Source organism: Passer domesticus, chromosome 23 (genome assembly GCF_036417665.1).
Source record: "Passer domesticus isolate bPasDom1 chromosome 23, bPasDom1.hap1, whole genome shotgun sequence".
NCBI lineage: Eukaryota > Metazoa > Chordata > Aves > Passeriformes > Passeridae > Passer > Passer domesticus.
In genome coordinates this window covers 1,308,437-1,329,992 of record NC_087496.1, presented here as the reverse complement: position 1 = coordinate 1,329,992, position 21,556 = coordinate 1,308,437, and the positions used below count along the sequence as shown (strand labels likewise).

General features: G+C 49.2%; 2 long non-coding RNA genes across 6 annotated transcripts; one reads left to right on the top strand and one right to left on the bottom strand.

The window, feature by feature from the left end:
* Nucleotides 1-410: 410 nt before the first annotated feature.
* On the bottom strand, nt 411-3,811 carry LOC135285443 (uncharacterized). Its single transcript, XR_010350272.1, has 3 exons — nt 3,112-3,811; nt 2,863-3,005; nt 411-2,336 (listed from the first exon to the last, which is right to left on the bottom strand). It is a non-coding gene; the product is annotated as an uncharacterized LOC135285443 (long non-coding RNA).
* Nucleotides 3,812-9,828: 6,017 nt separating this feature from the next.
* Nucleotides 9,829-20,649, top strand: LOC135285528 (uncharacterized). Of its 5 annotated transcripts, none has more exons than XR_010350352.1 (7): nt 9,829-10,453; nt 10,670-10,896; nt 11,089-11,212; nt 11,661-11,827; nt 12,589-12,712; nt 17,200-17,278; nt 17,844-20,649. It is a non-coding gene; the product is annotated as an uncharacterized LOC135285528 (long non-coding RNA). The 5 variants fall into 5 exon arrangements; XR_010350353.1 differs by having other exon boundaries at nt 9,830-10,183; XR_010350354.1 differs by having other exon boundaries at nt 10,013-10,896; nt 11,129-11,212; nt 17,844-20,635.
* The last annotated feature ends 907 nt before the right edge of the window (nt 20,650-21,556 follow it).

The window sequence follows — 21,556 nt, the reverse complement described above, 5'->3', positions numbered from 1 at the left end:
TGGGGGTGCAAACAACGAAAGTCTTACAAATTTCTCATGCCCTTTGTGCCAATATTGCTGTTCTCCTTAGGGATGAAGGGACACCTGACCTGAAGTGACAACAAGGAAAAGGCTCTATGATGTTGAACTTTGTGCTAGTGTAGTAGTTGTCCATCTCCTCCCTGTGAGTATTCTGGAGTCTGAACCATTTCATTTGTTTTTCAGTTGAAAATAAGTTCTAAATTCTCCCTGCTGTAATTCTGACATGGGAAAGCTGCCTTTTCCTCATCCAAATCAGTTCAGTGATTCACTCCTTACACAGTCTGCTGATGGTTATGAGGATGGAATTACAGGCTTTGTAAATGATTGTAAAACACATGCCTGGCTCCAAAGTGGTTTATTTTCATATCTGAGATTTTAGAAAGTGAACTTAAAAGTGCAGTAGTTTTCCTTGTGTGCTAGGAGTCTGGAGAGAGGATTTTTGGAATATTTGATCTGTACAAAGTGCAGATGGGAAGATTGCTGGACAGGTGGGAACAAGGAAAGAGAGAAAGAAAACAAAGAAAGAAAGAAAACAAAGGAAAAAAGAAAGCCAGGAGAGCACAGGTTTATTTTTAGGAAGTGTTTATTATTAGAGTGGGAACTCACAGCCAGGCTGCATTCAGCAGGGCATCTGCACACAATGTTCTGACCTGCAGGTGCCCAAATACCCTTCCAGAGCCCCACACAACCCCAGCAGCTTTGGGTCATCCCAAGAGAAGTGGCTGATTGCTTTTGCACCTATGCTATTAATAACTGAGGTGGAGGGCAAAACTGATAGGTTTTAAATACTGGGATCATTCCTTAAAGTCAAATTATATTTGGCTTATGCATTTGTTCCCATCCCAACTAAATTTGTGGTCCTCTCTCTTTGAACAGTGCACGTTCCAAAGATTAAGTAGAAAGTTACTGGAAAAACTCTGAACTGATACCAGGGATTAATATTTCTTAGCTAATTGTCACTGAGATGGATGGTTTGGGAATATTTCCAAGACTGCACTTGCTTTAGTAGCCACACTTGGAGCACACCTTGCTGAAACCTTAGCAAATGCTGAAGGACAGGGATGTGTTTCCTCGTGGCAACCTCAAGACCCTGGGATGAGCTGACCCAGCTTGGCCCCCGTGATCCCAGTGATTGCACAGGGAATCTTTAGCACATCTGGAAAGTTTGTTCAGTAATTAAATTACTCATCTGGGACTGTGAGTCTTAAACTTCCTCTGTGGATATGTTGGACCCCTTGTGGAAGGTTGTGCTCCCACATGGAGAATTTCAGGAAAGTTCCAGCTGGGATGCAGTAATTCAGGCCCTGGCTGAGGGATGCTCCTCATGACGGCTTCCGCTAGGAATGGTTACAAGGAGAGAAGGATAATCAGGACAGCAGCTGAAGGAGTAAAGATGCCCCCCCTGGCCCTTTCCTCCTGTCCCCCCAGAGCCACAAGTGCTGACAGCATCTCTGGTTGCCATTTGTCCTCCCGTTCCAGGGGAGGGATCCTTTCCGATCGCCAGGTCCTTGAGGGGTGTGAAGAGTAAACGAGGTGTGAACAACACATCAAGTGGGCAGCACTGGGAAGCGGAGCCGTGAAAGCATTTGCTCCGTAAAAATAGAACGGGGCTGTTGGCAGCAAGAGGTGTCTGGAACAGATAAAGGCGGCAGTGAGTGATGGCAGTGGGGTTGTTTTATTAACGCAGCAGTCTGAGCTTCCTGACCTTATGAGACAGGACGGAGCTGGGCAGGACAGGTGAGCCTGTAACTTGTTCTTCAGCGCTGGGAGGACTGCAGCTCTCCGGATTCAGGACGGAGCAGCCACGGGCAGCGTTTGTCACCTCCCCCCAGCTGGAATGGGGAGCACAGGGCAGATTAACTCCTAGCGATGATCCCGTGGAAAGGCGTGAGCTCCACTCCCCTTTGTTTTAATGGCCTTCACTGTGGAGGAGCTGCAGCTCTGGAGTCCCCCTGGAGCCCCAGCATCCATCCAGCCGCTGCTCTTTGATCATCCCTGGGCACTGGGAAGCTTGTCTGTGTGCTTGGAATTAGCGTGGATGTTCTTCTCGAGTGAAATATTTATAAATCAAGGGGAAATTTTCTGACTAAACAATAAATCGCAGCGTGGGTTTGCTATGAACATCCCTCGTGTATAACTGTCATAGCACAGCACTGCCTCCAGTCCAGGGATCCCATCCATCCCCATCCCGCAGAGATCAGCATATCACCAGAAGAAAGTGATTTACCAGACAAGTCCCAGTTCCTGCCTGTATTATTCCATGATTTATGACCCATCTGATGTGGCTGTAGCTGGAGTGCAAGACAGAATCTGTTCTGCAACACAAACAAAGGGTATTAGACTAACAGATCTGATATTGAAAGATGGGTATCTCTTTGCATGGCAGCTCTCTGGCCTGTTGTTTATTTGCTGTCTCACTCAACTGCAGCTCTAGCCTTGCTGCTCTGCTGCCAGAAAGGCTAAAGCATAAAATGGAATTACAAGTATTAACAGCTGTGGGTTGTGTCACTTAGGAACACACAGCAACCGCTGGAAGGGCCACCAAGGATGGGCAGGGACAGCAAACGGGAGCTCAGCGCTCAAACCCGTGAGGTTTCCAGGTTTGGCCTGGCAGGAGCAACAACTCTGAGTGAGACTTCAGCCACTCCATGGCTTTTAAAAACATTAATAGAGCATCTAAATTTAGAGCGCTGCACTTCTGTTTCATTAAGAATTCCACTTTAGACAGACTCCAAGGAATGTGCCCCCAGAGCAGCCCCGCTCTGCTGCTGCACAGACTAACAGGAGCTCCCACTCCTCCCAAAACCTCCTCAGCTGCTCACAGCTTGGGGCCTTCCTCACCTCACATCCTTCCTCACTCCTGACCTTGAACCTCAGCTGGCCCCCGTTGTTCAGATGTCATGGGGCAAATGCTGCCCAGCTGAAGCCACTGAAACAGAGCTGGTTTTAGCTTTCGACAGAGTGAGGAGGCCTGGTGTGAGTGCCTGCAGAGAAAAGGAACTTAGGCTGGTTTGCAAACACCACTGGTGTTTGAATTGCCCTTCTGTGCCATTTCGGGCTGAGCAGATAGATAAATCCAGGGGTTCTTACAGATCTCATGGAAACTGAGACTCAATGCTGAAATCAGGCTTCAAACAGCAATGCAAAGAGCTGAAATCAGGCACTCCTCTTCTGGACACCTCAGCCCAGCTTTGGGCACTGAGCCTCTCACTTGGAGGGCTTTGGATGCTGCCAGGTGTCCTGCTGGTGGATCATGTTACCCGGGAGCCAGCAGAAGCCCTGGGGCAATGAGCTGAAACTTTAGGAAAGACAAGTACTGGTGTAACAGATGGGACCTTGGCCCAAAGCTTAGAAATAATGAGAATTAGAAGTGTGTCACCAGGGAAAAGCAAGATCAAATGCTTTAAATCACAACATATTACACTTCCCCCAGCACTTTAGCAATATACAAGCTTAATGCCTCTTTTTTTTCCCTTTTTAAGGGGAAGAATACTTCAGTGTGGACTTACCTAAACAGCTCGGGAATTTTTTAGCACTTGATTATTCTAAAATATTGAGGGTTTGTGGCACACGAGCAGATGGACTTGAAATCCCTGGTTTGCATCTTGATGGTTTTTGTCTTTGGCCTCATTTGTTAAAGGTAGAGGGATTGTTAGGCCAGAGGCATTTCTGTCATCTCTTGGGAGATGGTGCATGTGACTTTCTGTTTTCCATGGAAACCGAAGCAGGAAATAGTTAACAAAAGGCTCCCAGCTCTGCAGTGTGAGAGAGCAGGTTAAGAGGTTGGGGGAAAAAAAAAACCAAAACAGAAAACAAGAGCATCACTCTTAGCAGCAGCCAAGGGCAGAGCTCTCCAGATCTCCTGTCAGAGCCTGTTCCTGGGGCAGCCAGGCTCACTCTCTGTTCTCCAGAGCCTCGTGTGGTTTGAGGGCTCCACAGACCTTCCTCACCCTCCCCCTGAGCCTGAAAATCCTCACCGAGGAGCTGTGAAAAACTTGGGGAGATAATTTGGTCTAAAGTTTGGAAAAGCACCTGTCTGGCCTCCTCAGAGCAGGAAACCTGCCTGGTTTAGAAGTGATGATTCCAGGGCTGTTTGGAGCCCTGGCCTCCCCCGTTTGATTGGAGGTTTCCTTGCACTGGGCATCACCTGTGGAGCCTGGAGCATGGGGCTGGAGAGCAGCAGAGGAGCCACAGGAAGGTGCCACTCATGGGCTAACACAGCCTGGCTTCCTGGCAGGAGAGTGTCCACCAGGGATGTCTCTTGGGACCTTCCCCCTCTGCTGCCCCGGTTTCTCCTTTGGTGTGCAATGGGAAATCTCCCTCTCAGCTCTTCTGTGACTTCACTGATGCTGATGAAAGGTTAATGCTCGAGAGGGGTCATGCTGGAGGTCTGTTCTTGGTTAATTTTCTCCTCGTGGCCATGGGCTGTGGAGGAGAATTCCCTGCTCTCTCCCGGGGTATTTTGTCACAGCTCTCACATCCCCTCTGCCGCAGCTGCTCCCTGGGGAACTCCGGCCTCTGCTTTTCCCTGGCAGGCCATAAAGGAAAGGAGGGCTGCGATTTAAGAGCAGAGCAAAGCACTCAGAGCCACAAAAGCACCTGGAGATTCAAAGCCTCCCCCACCTGTGCTCCCAGGGAACTTGCTGAGTCTCAGCAGTCTTTTCCTGAACACAATTGTGCCTGCAAAGACCCTGTCTGAGCATTGTACAGCACAGGACACACTTTTAAGTCCTTTTTTCTTCCTTTTGTTCCTGTACCCAAGGCCTTTCTCTCTTTGATTTATGGATTTTGAGCCCATCTTCAATTATTTGCCCTGCAAAGCTGCCTGAAGCAGGGCTCAGCAGGAGTCAGACCAAGGCAGCTCAGCCCTCCTGGCTCAGCACAGCAGCATTCCATGGGAATGACCATTCCCAGGTGTGTGTGAGGGGCACAGCTCCCTGCTTCCTGCTCTTTGGGGTGGGCATGTACTTGGGTGTGCTGGGCAAACTCAGGCTCCAGCACTTCACATCCACCCCATCCCCCTGCCCCACAGAGCACACAGGGACTGTCACAAGGCCCTCTACAGACACAGAACATTCCAGCAAGGCAAATCACCCTGGATGTGATGCCTAAAGGCATTTTCAGTGCTGGGAAATAAGGGCTCATTTATTCCCTTGAAGATTTCTGCTCCAGGATGAATAGCAGTGATGGAATTCTGCCACAGAGCAGACAGGTCTGCACAGCCACCCTTGTACTGCCTAGCAAGACTTCTTGGGGTCTGGCAGCTCCGATTTCCCTGTCTCAAGATGCTTTGAAGGGCTCTGCCTTGATTGCACTTCATCCACTCGAGATAAATAATTGTGTTATCAGTCCACAGCAAAGCCTGAGCCTCCAGGGCTCCACAGCAGCAGCACTTCCAGCCTTGCACAGCCCTGCAGCTCCCAGTGCTCACCAGCATGGGGACCCAGAGCAGCTGGGGCTGCCCTGGATCCCTGCAGTGCCCAAGGCCAGGCTGGACACTGGGGCTTGGAGCAGCCTGGGACAGTGGGAGGTGGCCATGGCAGGGGTGGCACAGGATGGGGTTTAATGGCCCTGCCAACCCAACCAGCTCTGGGATTCTGTGATTCTCTTCCCCACTGGCTCTGGGGATCATCCTCCACAGTGCATGGTGGGATGCAAAACTGGAGCTTCTTCCTCCATGGGTAAATCCTATTTCAGCTGCCTTAAATAATTTCTTCCCAAAAAAGCTTACCACAGCTTTCTGCTGGAAGCAGGGGGATGGTTGTCAAAGCCTCAGGAAACCCCTTTGATGTGGGGCAGGCAACTGGGAGAGGTGGTAATGAGGTGCTGGGAGAACTTCAGTCAGCAGGGAGGGAGAGCAGCAGTTCTGAAGCTGCCCGAGCAGCAGGGCCCCTGTGCTGACACACCACAGCGTGAGGAGATGGCTGATTGGGGCTTACAGGCCTCCAGTGCTTTAGGGACAAACTCATTCTGTGCCTCTGAACAGAATTTCTGGACTTGCAAATTTATGGAAACACTTTTTTGGTCAGTAACAGAGGGAGCAAACAGGGATTCAGTTATCAGGTCATATTTGTGTGCCCACCTCACTCCACAGTGAGGTCCCTGCCTGCAGGCTGCTTAAATTGAGAATTCTCTGGGGCAGGACCTCTGCCCTTCTCCTCTTGCAGGGCTCAGAATAGAAAGGGATTGGAGCCCCAGGAGGAGTGCACTGATACCGGGGCTATAAATAAGTGCTGGTGGCAGGACTCTGCTGGGGCTTTGTGCCAGCCACGGCAGGTGAGGGTCTGCTGGAGGCTGCAGCAGCCAAGAACAGAGCTGTGACTGCAGATAGCCCTGCTCCTGGCACAGGGGCATCTCCCTCGTGCTGCCATCACAGGCACCTCAAGGCCACTGCTGCAGGGCCACACGTGGCTGGGCTGGGCAAGGGACCTGCTCCCAACTGTTCCCCAGCTGGAGAGGTGTCATCACTGAGTGGGAAATGACACTGACTCACCAGAAGGCTGGTTTGCACAGAGCATCCATCTTTCCTTCAGACCCTCTCTTTCTATACACCGTTCAATACAGATAGACCTGGTTTGTCAATTAATCAATACACTTCACCTGATTGGCTAATTAACATGACGCCTTTCTCATAAACAACCTTTGAAAAAAAGAAGAAAACAGAGAGTAGGAAAACACCACCTCCAGGTTGTTAATAATAATAAGCTATCATTGTTTATCTTCAACTCCCTAAAATCTCTCAGGCCAATTCGGGGAGAACTGATCTCGTTTTCTCGCTCTCTGGCCAGGCTGTCACATCCACAGAGACGTGCAGGGACAGCCAGCACTGTCCCCAGGCTGTGTCACCCAGGGCAGCTCCACAGCTGGGGCAGCAGCCACCTCCTGACCCTTCCCCTGAGCCTTCCCACCTTTGCTTTCCCCAGAAATGCTCCTGCTGCTCTTCCTTCTGTGGGGTTGGGTTGTGTGTCCTGCTGCTGCCAGCCCTGTGCTCCAGGGACACTGAGACCTGGCTGGGACAGCTGAGCCTTCCTGGGAATGCTGTGAGTTGTGAGATGCTGAGTGCTGTACCCACAGCATCCATCTGGACAAGACCTCTCCTCCTGAGAGCTGCTGTGAGACACAAACTGAATGCATTCCCCACCCAGCATCCTCCCTCACAGCCCTGCTGCACCTCAAAGGCAGGACCACAGCTCACATCCTTGCCTGAATTAGGCAGAGCTGAGCTTTGGCCTGGGCTAAGCCTCCAAGGCCTGATTGTAAATCACAAATGCAGATTGTGTGCCAGACAGATTTTTATCTTTTCCTAACTAAAGTACTGCTGGTGACTCCAAAGTACTGGCAGGAATTTTCCCTGCTGCAAGTGTGGACGCTGGGGAGGATAACAAACTGTGTTTGTGTGGCTTGGGCTGCTACTTAACTCGAGAAGAGACTCCAGCTTCTCATCAAAAAGTACCATTTTACCTTTTTATTGTTTTTTAATGAAACCATTTTTTCCCGAAAGAGAAGAGAATTGCCTTTTTCCTAAGTGGACATTTTCATGAAAAAATAATCCCTGAGTTTTCATTACAGTCTTGAACAAGAACTTGAAAATAAAATCTGCTTGTTTCTTCCCCTGGCACTCTGTAAAAAGAAAAAATAGAAAAGGAAGAGAGCAAATGTGAATTCTCAACACACATTTTTGTGGACAGAGTGGAAACATGTAAAAGCTTTTACAAAAGGTTTTGAGATGTTATGAATTTGAGTTGACATTTTCCAAAGTCCTCATAAACCCCACTGGATTATTTTGGGTGGATTTCAGCTCTAAGCCCCAAAAAACAGAGTTACCAAGTGGCAGCAATGTGGTTTTGCTCCCAGGTATCTCCCTAGGCTCTCAGGAGGACTCCCTCCAGCTGCTGAGAGAGCAGAGCCTGCTGGGGTCCCTCTTTTGTGTTCTCCTGGGATGAAAAGTGGTTTTGCTCTGGGAGGAAAACAGCTTTGGTTCGGCTGGAGAGGCTGAACTCTCCTGGTGGACATGAGGGCTTCTCCTTGACTTCTGTGCTGTTTTGGGCTGGGAGGGACAGGCTCAGGTCCCCTGCCCTGCTCCCCTGAGGACAAGGAGCAGCCACAGAGCAGCAGGAGGGGAAGAACCTGGGAGGACTTGCCTGCTGCCCTCCTGGGGTATGTGGCCAAAACCAAGCTGGCTGCTCTCTGAGAGCCTCACCTGTGTGCAGGCACTGTCTTCGGGATGCCCAGGGCTGGTGCCTTTCTCGGGGTGGATTGTGCTGGTGCAGTGGCTGTTGGGGTGTCCTTGCTGTGCTTTGGGCTCTGGCTGTGCTGCCAGTGCTGGTGTGAAGGACAGGGGCACCAGGCAGTGACCAAGCTGTGTCTTTGTCAAGAGGTGCTTTTTGCTTTGCTGAGCACTGAAATGTGGACAGTCTCGCTCAGTTCCACCCTGCTCTGCCCCTGGGGTTCTTGCCAAAGCCCCCTTTGCCCCTGCCCCCTGAGGTCACAGCAGTAGCCCAGCCTGTACCTGGTGCCCAGGGGTTTGTGTTCCAAAGCTCCCATGGGCAGCTGGTGCCACTTTCCACTTGTGCAGAGGGAGAAGCTGAAGCACAGAGCAGGCAGGTAATGGCATAAATGTTAAAAGCAGGTTTGTATGGAAACTTGCTGGGTCTGATAGCTTTTTATGAGCCCTCTGTTGAGCTCTCTGACCTCCTCCTCAGCTGCTGACAGGGCTGTGATAGCACAAAAAGCAGGAATTTCTCATTGGCTACAACAAGAGTCCAAACCAAAGAGTCAGTGAGGTATTGCCCACCTTGCCCCTAGACCTGCTTAGGGCCCACTGTCCCTCTGTGACCCATCTGTGAGGGGGAAACTGAGGCACAGAACTCCCAGGGCTTGCAAACCCCCTGCTTGTGCAGGCAGGAGAACATTGCTGGAAGCTGCAGCACTTCTGGAGAAAGATGCTGGTGGCAGAGCAGGTCCTTCTCCTGTTTGGCACAGCTGGCACTGAAGGGCTTTGTGGGGTTTCTCCTCCCCTTTGGCACCACAAGGACAGCACCTTCCCAAGGCTTTTCCTCCTTCCTGTCCCACTGGATTCTCTGGACACCTGGAACTGTCGTCTCTTCTCTCCTCTCCCAAATTCAGTACAAAGCTGCTTGTTATGCTGCCTGAAATCCCTGACACAGGAGAATTTCCATTCTGCTAGGATCATTAACCTTCCTGCCTTTCCAGTATTTGCAGCTAGTGGATAATTTCTTTGTTGTTTTGGTGATTGTTTGGTTTTTTCCACTATTATTTATTCAGGGAGGATCTGGGACTGCCACCTGGTCAATGGGCAGAGCCTTCCATGCACCTCAGCAGGGCTCTGAGAGCACCAGCTCAGGCCAGCATGGAAATCACATGAATGGAAGCCCCTCACAGGGCACCATCTGGGTTTGGGGGTTTTGTTTTCATGAACAGGACGGGAGTGCTGGGTACATTCCTTGAGCTTTATTGCAGCATCAGCCTCACTACGTGGCTGAGGCAATAGAGAGATGGCAAAGCTCATGTAAAGCCAGCAGCAGCCAAAGATTGCTTTGTTACAGAGCATTTGAAAAACTTTCTAGCGATTAGCACATTGCTAAAGCTTACAGAATTGTTTTAACCAATTACTACAAGCACATGTACACCTGCTTCACACAATGCTGGCTTGTCTTCTTTCTATTAACAATACACAATACACCATTAGTAAGTTTAAAACCTTCTACTGTCTTACTAAACATATTTTTCTGTAGTCTTAAGATCTATCTTAACCAAACCTAAAATTCAAGCTATTCTTCCATGTCCTTACTTGTTGTACTATTGTAACTTTTTTCTACCCTCAGACTTTGCAGCTACAACTAGCTCTGAGTCCTCTGTTCTTTCTGTTTCTAAGGCCTGCTTTCCCAACTTTCTAAAAATCTTACTTTTACTATTTCCCACAGGTGCTCCTTGTTAGGGCCTTGCAGCTGTTAAACCTCACCTGTCCCCACTTTGGGGCAGGGAGCAGAGAGGTTTCCCACAGCATCAGGAACAGGCAGAGGGCTCAGGGCTGGCACGGCACAACACACAGCACAGCACAGCACAGCACAGCTTCTCCTGCTCAGGAACAGGGAGCTGTGGGGTTTGGGATTGACTGGTGCAGTCCCACAGTGATCCCCAAGTAGGTCAAGCACAGGTGTGCTGGAAGTGCCAGGAATTCACCTGTGGAAGGCAAAGGAGGAGCTGCTGTGCTGGGCTGAGCATGGGCTCCCTGCCCACCCCTCAGCAGGGCTGAAGTGCCTCTGGGGCCTTTTCTCCTGCCCCAAAGGGAGGTCATTCACGTGTTCAGGAGGCACCAGACATCAGGAACACTCAGAGGCACCAGGAACAGGCAATCCAGCCTGCCCTGGGACCTCGGGCAGAGTTAGCAACAGGGTTGCTGTGCCACAAGGTTGTGCTGTGGAAATCCTTTCAGGTTGCTCCCAGTGCAGTAGGGAGGGTTTCCAGCCATGAAGAGGAAATTAATTCCTGCTGCATGGAGATTCATTTGCTACCTCAGCCACCAGCTGGGTGAAAAAGCAGCTGAGGATGCAGCAGTCCAGCTGTTAATATGTTTATTGGGATGAATATTACATATCATTCTCAGAGTGGTTCTATTTCTTTGCAGAAGGCACAAACCACAGCAGCAGGATTTAGGAATATGGACAAGCCTGTGTTTCCATAAAACCATGTTTGATGGCAGGACACAATGGAGGTGTCTGTCACATGAACACCCAGTGTTAAAGGCTTGGTTAAAACTGCCCTGTGATCCTGTGGAACTCCTCATGTTCTTCCAGGCTCAGCTTCCCACTTCCTTATCCATTCCCAGTCTGCAGACTTCTCATTGCTGACCAGGTTTCTCCTTACAGATTTATTATCTGCATTTCTTGTTCTGTGTCCCTGGCTTACCTGAATTCCCCAATCCCCATTCTGACCCTGCTGTAGTTGTGCTCTGTGCCCCTGGCTTACCTGAATTCCCCAATCCCCATTCTGACCCTGCTGTAGTTGTGCTCTGTGCCCCATTTCCTTCTCCTGGACTCTGCCCAGGTGTTTCCAGTTCCCTCCCTTTCTTCCTCATGGTGTGCAGATTCTGATCCAATCCTGCTGTGCCACCCCAAAGGCTCCTCCTGCTCTCCCTTTGGCGTGTCCATGTTCCCCCTGCTCCCATCAGGTGAGGAGTGGGGGCTGCTCCCTGTTACTTCTCCAAGGATTTTGCTCCCTAGGGAAGGGGGGTGCTGGCACTGCTGTTGGAAAGGGAGAAATTTGGTGCCATTTTAGAACCTTCAAGGCAAATCCTGCCTCAGGTGCATTGTTTGGATGACAAGGCAGACAAGGACATGCCTGGATGCACACTGGAATCCAGTGGATGTTTTTCCATATCCCAAGAGATGTGATGTGTTTTCAGTGAGGCTTTGCTGGAGAACTGTTGTACTGCCTGGATGTGCTGGGCAATATTTCTGTGGCTCCACAGTTAAGTTTTTATGGAAGCCTCGTTCTGTTTAATGTAGCTGTAGTTGGGTTATAAATTAATAATCCCTGCTGCTGGGACTGCTGTGTAGCAAGATGGCTTGTGTGTAAATAATTCATGCCATTAAATTCATTGTGTTCCCTGTCTACAGCTCATTTACCTGCTGTGACTACAAATATTCCTCTGCCTGTTGGAGAAGGTGTTGGGAGATGCCAGGCATGAGAGGACTGTCAGGAAGAGGCTCCTCCCCTGGTTAAATGGATCAGAAACTCCTGGGACAGGGCATGCCAGCACAGTCTGGTTTGTAAACATGACAGGGTGAGGATTTCACCGTGGGCTTGGAGCCTGGGGAGGCCCAGGCAGTGGGGGATGTTCTTCCCTGGCACATCCATCCTGGGCAGCAGGAGGAGTTTCTTCATGGAAGGGGCTGCCCAGGGAGGTGTGGAGCCCCCATCCCTGGAGGTGGCACTCAGAGCTCTGGGCTGGGGACAAGGTGGGGATCAGGCACAGCTGGGACTCAGCGATTCAGGAGGGCTTTTCCGACCTCAGTGATCCAGTGATCACAGCTCTGCCTCCTTTCCAAGCTCTTCCTCTTTGTCTGTAGCTCTTCTAGAATTATTTCAGTGCTTGTCCCTACCAGTAAACCAGGAACAATTGGAATTCTTCCCTGCGTCATGTGCAAGTTCCATGGGGCTTCCAATGTATTTTTTAATTTAAATTCTCCCATGTTTCCTTGGAAAGCAGCTCCCCAGAAGCAGTAAAGAATCCTTTCCAGCCTCAGGCACCACCACTCTGTGCTGCAGTGAACAGAGTAAGGTAATCACATAAGTCCTGCACAAATAAAGGTAAAAAAAGTACAAAATAATTTTTAAAAAAAAATTATTGTGTCCAAAAGATGTTTTCCAGAGTTTTAATGCACAGTCTCTAAAATGTTTTCATATTTGTAGAAATTTGTGGGAAGCTGATGTTTCCAAGAGCTTTGATGCTGCTTTATTACTCCTGTATTAGGGGATTATTTCAGATCACACTGGTAATGCTTTTCTGTTGTGCTGTTGTCAGTTCTGGTTTGTTTTCCCTAGCCTTGTTGCTGCTCTCATCTGCATGTGATGATCCAGGGCAAGACTTGAGGGAATCCAGGGAAGACTGTGCTGGAATAACTTCCATCTTCTCCTCCTCACACACCAGAAACCTGATCCTCTGACAGTAAGTAATATTTATGTGCTTTTATGCATCATACATAACCTGTAAAATTGTGTTATTGTCAAGTTACCATCATATATTATCTAGAAGCAACTTTAAAAGGTTGGTTTAGCTTTATATATAAATATTGATGAGAAATCTGAGGCATGTTTTTCTGCAGAAAATACTTATATCAGACACAAAATTTATCTGGAAAAGATGTTATCCCTTATGTTCCTGCTGAAGTCTACTGAGGAGACAGCCTGAGCAAGGCCGTGTCTGTATGAATAACAAGGACTATTAATTTGGGACCAATTTATTCACTGAAAAGGCTTCTGAAGAAATACATCAGCATATTGGAAATCACTACAAAGGGTTTGGATGATGTTTATTGAGGCTGAAGACAAATGTTTGGGATGGAAGGAAACAAGGAAGAAGTCCTGTAGTTGCAGGAGCTGAACAAAATGAGGCAGGGGCTTGTTGACTTCGAAACAACTGCGAGTTCTTAAAGTTTTTTTATGAGGGAAGTTCCACTGCTCTTTGTTTTGGTTAAAAACAGGTTTCTGTTTATCTGAGGAAAAGATTTTTAAATAGTGAAGGAATGAGTGACGTTGGGATTCAAAGTTTGGCACTTGATCTGTTTGTTGTGGTTAGGCTTTATGCTGGGATTGACAGGTGATGGCCAGCAAGTGTTCAGCACCCCCGGCCAATGCTCCAGACAAACTGGAGAAGTGGCCACTGCAGGTGACCCCTCTTGTGGGGGCTGAGCCGGGAGGAGGCAAAGGAGCTACTCCTAAACAGGAAAATGGGTTTTAATAGCTCCTTTTAAAGCTGCTGCAAACGGGCTGGGAATGTTTTGTTGCAAGCCTGCAGGAGTGACCTCTCAGCCTGCCCTGCTCTGAGAGCTTTGCTGCCCTGCCTGGGTTTGGTGTGGGGGTTTGGAGGCTCCCCCAGGCCAGCCCAGCACTCTGTGTGATGCTGTTTGCACAGAACATGGGGCATAATGGAACATGAAGTATTGTGCTCTTCCCTAACCTATTTACATGACTTCATTACCATTGAATTTTACTGAGCATGTCAGGAGTGGAGAGGGAAATATAATCTAATAGGAAGGAATGTACCTCTCTGGAGCAGGGAAGCTATGACATAAAAAATGGGGTTTAGACAGGCAAATGAACTGATGCACTGTGGAGGGAACTGATCACACTCTTATTCTTCCCCCAAAAACAAGTTAAAATTCTTCCCACAACTTACTGTTGTGGCAATGTTCAAGTGTCCCAACCAGTATATTTTGTAAGGATTTAAAGGAATAACAAAGCCAAAGGTGATGGAAATAACTGGATGATGCAGTGGACAGCAGTCAGTTGGGACTGGGATGTCCATAACCCTAAAATGCATTGATCAAATGCATGACTGTATCTCACTATCCCAGATTGTTTGCCTTGAAATGGAAGCAATTTAATCTTTAAAAAAAATAATGAAAGAGCAAACTGTAAATGAGACCTTCTGGCAGCAGGACAGGCTGTGGTCCCAGAGGCAGCAGCACAGGCCAGGATGACAAATGAGATCATTAAAGTAAATAGTGTAAATTGAGTTTTGGCAGTGGGAAGGAATCCTTATTATGATGAAGGGCATTAATATGGGAAGAAGAAAAGAGGGAGGAGGAACTCACTGTGACAGGCTTATCTAGGGAGGGAGCAGTGTAAGCCTGTGGCTGCTCCTGCTGCCTCCCTCATTGCAAGGCAAGGAGTCCATTTCATTTCAAAGGGGTTTCAGCAGGGCAATGGTTTCGAAGTGCATTAAAGATTATAAAGTGTCACCCCTTCAAACAGCATCCAGGAGGCTGCTGAACCAAAGCCTGGGATCCTTTACTCATTGGGTCTCATCTTTGACATCACATTTGCAGCACACCTATGCTTTGCCTGCTGATTTTTCATTTTTAAAAAGTTTCTTGATACAAGTGTTCAAAACCTGAGCACTTGGTTTCCTCTGGATAGGCTTTGATTGTGGGAAGTGCAAAACATGGTGTTAAAGGGCTGTGGCACTGCCTGACCAGCCAGGGAATTCTGGCCTCTAAATTTGGGCTTCCTTAGATGCTGGTGACAGCCAAGGTGATTATCCTGCTCAGATTAGCAGGGAGTTGTGACAGTCCTTAAGGTCACAGGGACTTCTTAAAGTTGTTGGGCTTTTTGAAATCAGTGTGAATCAGTGGCTAGCTCAGAATCCTCTGTGCAAAGTCTTGGGGTTGTTTTTGTCTGCACTGATACTGAAATAAATCCTTGCTCCTGTAAGAGCAGATGGAGCTGCCAAGTTTGGGCATTGCCCTGGGAATTGAGCCCCGAGTGTCACTGTCCTCTGGCCTTTTTGTGGCCACTCTAATAGCATTAGTGACACTTACACTGTGTAAAGGCACCTTACAGGATGTTACTAATTAGGTAAAAGTTTATATGATCCCATTAGTACACTGGAGTTCTGTGGTTTTGTTCTCTGAGGTTCAATTCCTGTGCTCATCCTATTGTAAGGATGAATCACTTGCGAAAAGCAGTTTGATTTAATGAAAAACAGACTTTGGCTTCAACAGGATTGTCTTTGAGGTCCCTTCCAACCCAGTTTGTGCCTAGGGCCAGGTTTTCCTACACCCTCCTGAGCTCTCAAAGAGGGCTCTGAGGCATTCAAAGGCATGGAAATGCACTTTTCCTGTTTAGCTTGCAAAGGCAGATTTATCTCTGAGAGTAGCTCTTATTCTTTCATAACATGCCTTGAAAAAAATGAAAGCCCAACCAAAACCAAACAGATATTTCCTCCCTTTGCCTTGGAAATGGTGTTTTTTGTTGAGCCCAGCATGGTGTGGTAATAGAGATTTGCACGGGCTGTTGAAAGGAACGAGCTCCGAAGCTGCTGGGAATGGCACTGAGCTGTGGGAGGAGGAAGGAGAACCTTAGGGACAGTTCAGGGTGTTTGCATTAACAAACACTGCTGGGGCTGCCCCCAGAAGCTGAAAAAGTGCATTTCACACCCGCATCTCTGTGAGTGCAGCAGGATGAAGGAACACTTCCACAGGGGTTTGTGGCACACAATTGGAAGAATTGCTGCAGCAAGAATAGGGATGGGCAGGGAAATGGGATGTGAGGGAGCTCAAGCAGCATTGGAATTCATGGCAGTCTGGACAGAGAGGAGAGACCTGCTCAGGGAATTTTGCAAGACCTCCAAAATCAGCGTGCACATAAAGGCATGGAAGGGTTGTTGTGTCAGGCTGGAGATCAGGAAAGGTTCTGCCCCAGAGGGTGCTGGCACTGCCCAGGCTCCCCAGGGAACGGGCACGGCCCTGAGACTGACAGGGATGCCCAGGATGGGGTTGCTGGGGGGATTGCTGGACAGATGATCCCCGTGGGTCCCTCCAGCTCAGGATATTCCACAGGGGTGTGATGGGATCTTTCCAGACCCCTCTGGCATTTGGGATTGTGTCGGTCCCGGCTGCTTTCTTTGGCTTTGCCTTGCAGGCACAGCCTGTGTGTGCCGGGCCTGGCGAGCCCTGGGCACTCCCAGGTGCCCCCCAGCTTTGGGGAACGCTCCACCAAGCTGCTTCACCCCCTGCCCTTGGGATTTCCTCTGAAACTCTGATAGCAGGCACGGGCAGCCTTCTGTGTCAGAGCCCAGGGAAGCATGAAACAGGCGAGTTGGAGGTTGAGGGTGAATTTGCTCAGCTTTTGCCTCTAATTGCTGCAGAGTGAGAGTCTGCTTTGCTTTTCTGGGGTGGTTGAATCCAACCAGAACTCAAATCAGAGGGCAATAATTGTTTCTTGAAAATGGGAGTAGGAGAAAAGTGGTGATTCCTCCAGCTCCGGGAACAGGGACCTAAGGAAAGTTTATGGTGAGGACTCAGCAGTTGCTGAGGGAACCCCTGCCCTAGAGAAGATGAGATGGGCTTTTTGTTACACTGGGTTGGGGAGTCCCAGCCACTTGCCAGGTCCTGACACTGGGAAAAGATTGTGTGGCATGTTTTGTGTGAAATCTGTGAGACTTTGTAACAGAAAGTGTTTGGTGGTGTTTTGATGATCAGAGCTTTTCTCTCATGAGAAGAAGCAGGAAGCTGAGCAGAAATGAAAACTCTGTCCTCAGTTGTGTGCCCTGGGTCAGGAGAAATTCAAGGATTCACTTAATGCTGTTGTTATCAGTTAGAACATCTATATGCTGGGAAAACACTCCTAGAGTATTAATAAAATTACTATAATTTTTTTGCCAAGAAATATTCAAAACCTTTTAAGTAAATACTGGAAAAAAGCATTTATTGGAAGAAGAAGGGGGGAAAAAGGATTGATTCTGAAAAATGGGATTTCAAACACCTCTCTCACTCATGGAGAAACCTGGAGTTGTGCTTCATCAGTAGGAAACCAAAAATGTGGCGCCAGTGCCACAAATCCCTAAACAAATGTGGCTTGAATAATAGATTGACTTGCTTAGGAGAGCTTTTCCCTAAGCAAACTTAAGGATCAATAACTAATTATTTGCAGGAATAGCCTTGTGAATTTCCCATCATAAATAGATCCAGGAAAACTCTCAGTTGCTCCAATCCATTTGTGACCAAAAGAGGTAAAAGTAATTATTCTCCTAGCTCACATACTGATTTATCCTTGGTTTTTTCTCTGCTCGTTTTTGATGGAACAGCTGTACTTAACCCATGCCCTTGTTTATGCTGGGAAAAACAGATCCTCTAACTGCAAACACATCACTTGAAAAGCTGAGCCAGTTCCTCAGCTGCAGGTTCCCAGTGTAGGTTCCACTGTTCTTTAGAAGCTGAGTGCCCTGGGTAAGGGTTTGCATGAGTGAGCTCCTGTCTCTGCTCCGAGCAGGGCTCTGCACCTGGCTGCCCTTTGCCTGCTGTGGAAGCCTTTCCTGCCACAGGGCTGCTGCTCTGGCTTCTTTCCCTCTGCCTGGCTGCTGTTTCCATAAACTTGTCAGAGCTTCCTTACCCTGGGGTTTCTCTCCTCCAAAGTGATGCCCTCCCAGGAGCTCCTGGCTCTGCTCGAGGTGTGGTACAGGGGAGTGCACTGGAGCTTAAAGCTTGTGACCACCACTATTGTAGGTGTGTTCTTCCTTGCAGAGGACAGAATCTGTCTCAGATATTTATATGTGTTTTTATTTGTTCTTTCCCCAGATAGAAATCTGCTCACAGGGGCCAAGCAGATCATGTGTCCTGATGGGTCTCTGTCTCTGCAGCAGAGCTGCTGCTTGTCTTATCTTGATAAAACCCCTCCAGAACATCTCTTTCCAGCTCAATGAGTTGCTGTGTAATATCTTCAGTATTTGCTGTTGCTGCTGGACTGGAAGCAGACCTGTGGAAATTCCTGTCTGTGGAAAATGGAGATGTAGGAGAGTGTGTGGGATGAACCATCACCCGCCTCACCTGGAGCTGCTCTGATCAGCCTGGGGCTGGCAAGGAGCTGCTGCTCCTGCCTCGTGTACAGAGCCTGTCCTGAGCATCTCTGCTCTTCATTCAGTGCTTTGCAGTGCCTGCTCAGCCTTTCATTTCTTCAGTGGCAGCCTCTGGCTCCATCCCGATAACAATTCCTGGGGCTCAGTCTCTTGTCAGGCACTTTCTCTCCACAGTATTTTATTTTGCTCATTGACAGCAGCAGCTTTCTCTGGAGAAGCAAAATCCCTCCTTCCCTCCCCCTTCTCCCCTGGGCTCCTGTTAAATAACCTTGTGCACAGCCAAGCCAGAAATGCTCTGGGAGAAAAACAGGCTGAAAGCCCCAGTGCTGCCTGGGCACTAACCCAGGAGCAAATCCAGCAGGAGGATGATGAGGGACTGGACCATGAGGACAGACTTGGAGGGTGGCAGAGCCCCAGAGCAGCTGCCCAGGATGCTGTGGGGTCTCCTTGTCTGGAGATGTCCAAACCCCACCCGGGCCCCTTCCTGTGCCATGGTGCAGCACCCTGCAGCAGCACAGGTTCCCTCCCTCCCACTCTGAGATTTGGGTTCTCCATGGTGACAGAACCTTTGTGCTCCTGTGCCAGGCTAGGGCAGAGAGTCCTGGCCTGTGGTGCCAAAGGGGAGTCCAAGCTCTGGGTATGGAGCCATCCTCAGGGGTGTGAGTTTTAGGAACCCTGTGTCATTTCTGTGCAAAGGGAAAGGAGGGGGCGAGGCAGATCCTCTGTGGGATGCAGGACCTGCAGAGAGGTCAGGGCTGGCCCCCACCCCATCCCCTCAGCTCTGAGCTGCAGCTCCTGGTGCTCTCCAGAGGCTCCAGTCTGTGATCCTGGCATTGTTTTGCCAGCTGGGCTCTGCTGTGGCCTCTGTTCAGCCCCAAGGATTGAGGCAGCTCAATGTCACTGCAGAAGGAGCCGAAATTGTTCCCAACTTGCCTGATCCCTTTGGTGTTGGATCTGTTTTGGCTGCCTCCAAAGCACGGCCTGCAGTCAGCTCAGGAGAACTCTCTGTCTTGCTTCAGCTTTGTTTGATCAGGGATACTTGGTGAAAATTAGTCCAGATTAACTAATGGCAAGGATTGAAGGGTGCAAATTAGTCCAAATTAACTAATGGCAAGGATTGAAGGTGGATCACTTCACTTACACTGGCTTGGCTGCTCTTGGTCAGAACAAAAGTGGCCTTTAATTGTTTACTTCAGAGCTAAAATAAATAAAAACTTGCTTCTAGCTGTATCCACACAAGGTTTAATCCAGTTTATCTATGCAAATCTTACTCAGATGAGCTGCCTTGGTCATCTCCCTGTCAGCAAGTTTTCTGAAAGCAAGGATATTCCAGAGAAAGGCAGAACTTGGTCCATGGATCCTCAGTGTGTGTGCCACACACATTTCCCTGGGGAAGCCTATGGAGTGTGACAGCTTTTGCCATCCATGGCAGGAGTCAAAGTGGTCCTTTTAAGACATCTCTTTAGCCCCTTAAGTCCTGGAGCCCTCCATTCCTGTCCCCTGTCTTGGTTTCTTTATCCAAGACCTCTCAGTGGTGGATAAGCACCAATTTCCTTGTCTAGAAGAGCTGGAGAAGGGAAAAAACCAACCCCAATTTGTATAAGTATAGGGAAAAGCGAGCACTGCTAATATTAGTGTTGCTTTTGTATTAATAATTCTCTGATAAATGCCTGGGTTTTTTTTCTTTGCCAGTCTAAAAATACTCCCCCAGCTTGGCAGCATGTTGTGACTGTGATAATGAAAGTGCAGCAGCATGTGCCTGCCACAGCTCCTGCCCTTTCCTCCTGGGCTGGCAGAGCTCTGGGGTTGTCTGAGGGAAGAGAGGGCACACATACTGAGATGAAGGAAAGCTGCTCCTGACTCCTGCCTTCCAAAAGGCCACAGCCTGGGAATTATCTCAATTTCAGTGGAACCCAGTGTGTTACGGAAATGTCACGTCCCTGAGCCAGGGAGAGAGGTGGAGTACAAAACCAAAACAAGAATGCCACCAAATTTAAACAGAAGCAGCTCATTTTCAACTGATTGAAGTTAAATATACATTTTTTAAAATATTTTTTTTAATCTCCAAGGCTATGGAACTCCCTGCTAGAAGTACTTTTGGAGCCAAAGGGACTCTGCATGTGTTTAGGTGATGAATGTGTGGTTTGGCAGTGCCCTTGGCTGGGAGAGGACCCTGTTATTGTTACAGTTTAATTGTTGTTATTGGTGCTGTACTGCACCTGTGCACCACAACTTTCCCTCTGACACAACATTCAAAGCAGAAGCTGCAGCATGAGGTTCACTGAGTGCCTGCCCAGATGCTGGAGATCATCCTTGTGCTGGCTTATGGCTTGTGCCCACACAGGATGTTTGGGTGTAGCTCTGCCAGCTGAGCGTGGGGTGGGTTTGGGCTGAGCTCCTGCTGGGAGGTGTGGGAAATGGATTTGTAGGGAATTCTTAAAGCTTGACAGAAGGCTCATATAGTATGCATCTGTATTGGGTATTGTATTGTCTCACCCTTCACATAAGACTGAAAATAGAATAAAAGTTTTTAAATGCCTCTCAGCTGCCCCCATCTCTAGGTCAGAAAGGAGCATAATCCAACTGGAGGCAGCTCCTTGCTGGGAGCTCCAGCTGGTGCCAGGAGGACTCTGCTTTGCTCTGGGGTGTCATTCCCTCCCTCCCACTCTGAGATTTGGGTTCTCCATGGTGACAGGACCTTTGTACTCCTGTGCCAGGCTGGAGCAGAGAGTCCTGGCCTGTGGTGCCAAAGGGGAGTCTAAGCTCTGAGTATGGAGCCATCCTCAGGTTCATTTCAGGAATCCCTCTGTTGTTTCTGTGCAAAGGGAAAGGAGGGGATGAGGCAGATGCTTTGTGGGATGCAGGACCTGCAGAGGGGTCGGGGCTGGCCCCCACCCTGCCCCCTCAGCTCTGAGCTGCAGCCCCTGGCTGCACCCTGAGGAAGGTGCCAGCTGCATCCCCAGTGCAGGCTGGAGCCAGCACTGGTGCCTGAGGCAGCCCCTGGCACGGGGAGAGGAGCCAGGGAAGGGGAAGGATGGATCCACAGGGGTGCCAGCCCCTGCAGAGATGCCTCTGAGGAGCTGTGTTTGTCCCTGGGGCTGCCTCAGCTGCTCTCCCTGAGCTGGGCTGCTGTGGTGCTGAGCTGGACTGGGGTGGGTGGTGTGGATTGGGGTGCATTGGGGCAGCTCCCCTCCTCTCTCTTCCTCCCTGTTTCAAGAAATGAGGCAGTTCTGTTTTACAGAGCTGCTGTTTCATGGCAGCCAGGGTGCTGATGGTCCTGCTGGCACCAGGAGTCCAGCCTGGGGTATTTGAGCCCCCAGCAGCCTCCTGGTGGGAAATGGGAGTGGAAATGCCCTCCTAGAAATGAGCCACAGCTCTTGAACTCACTCTGTAGCCTCAGAGGCTATGGAGAATCACTTTGGGAGGCAGATGAAG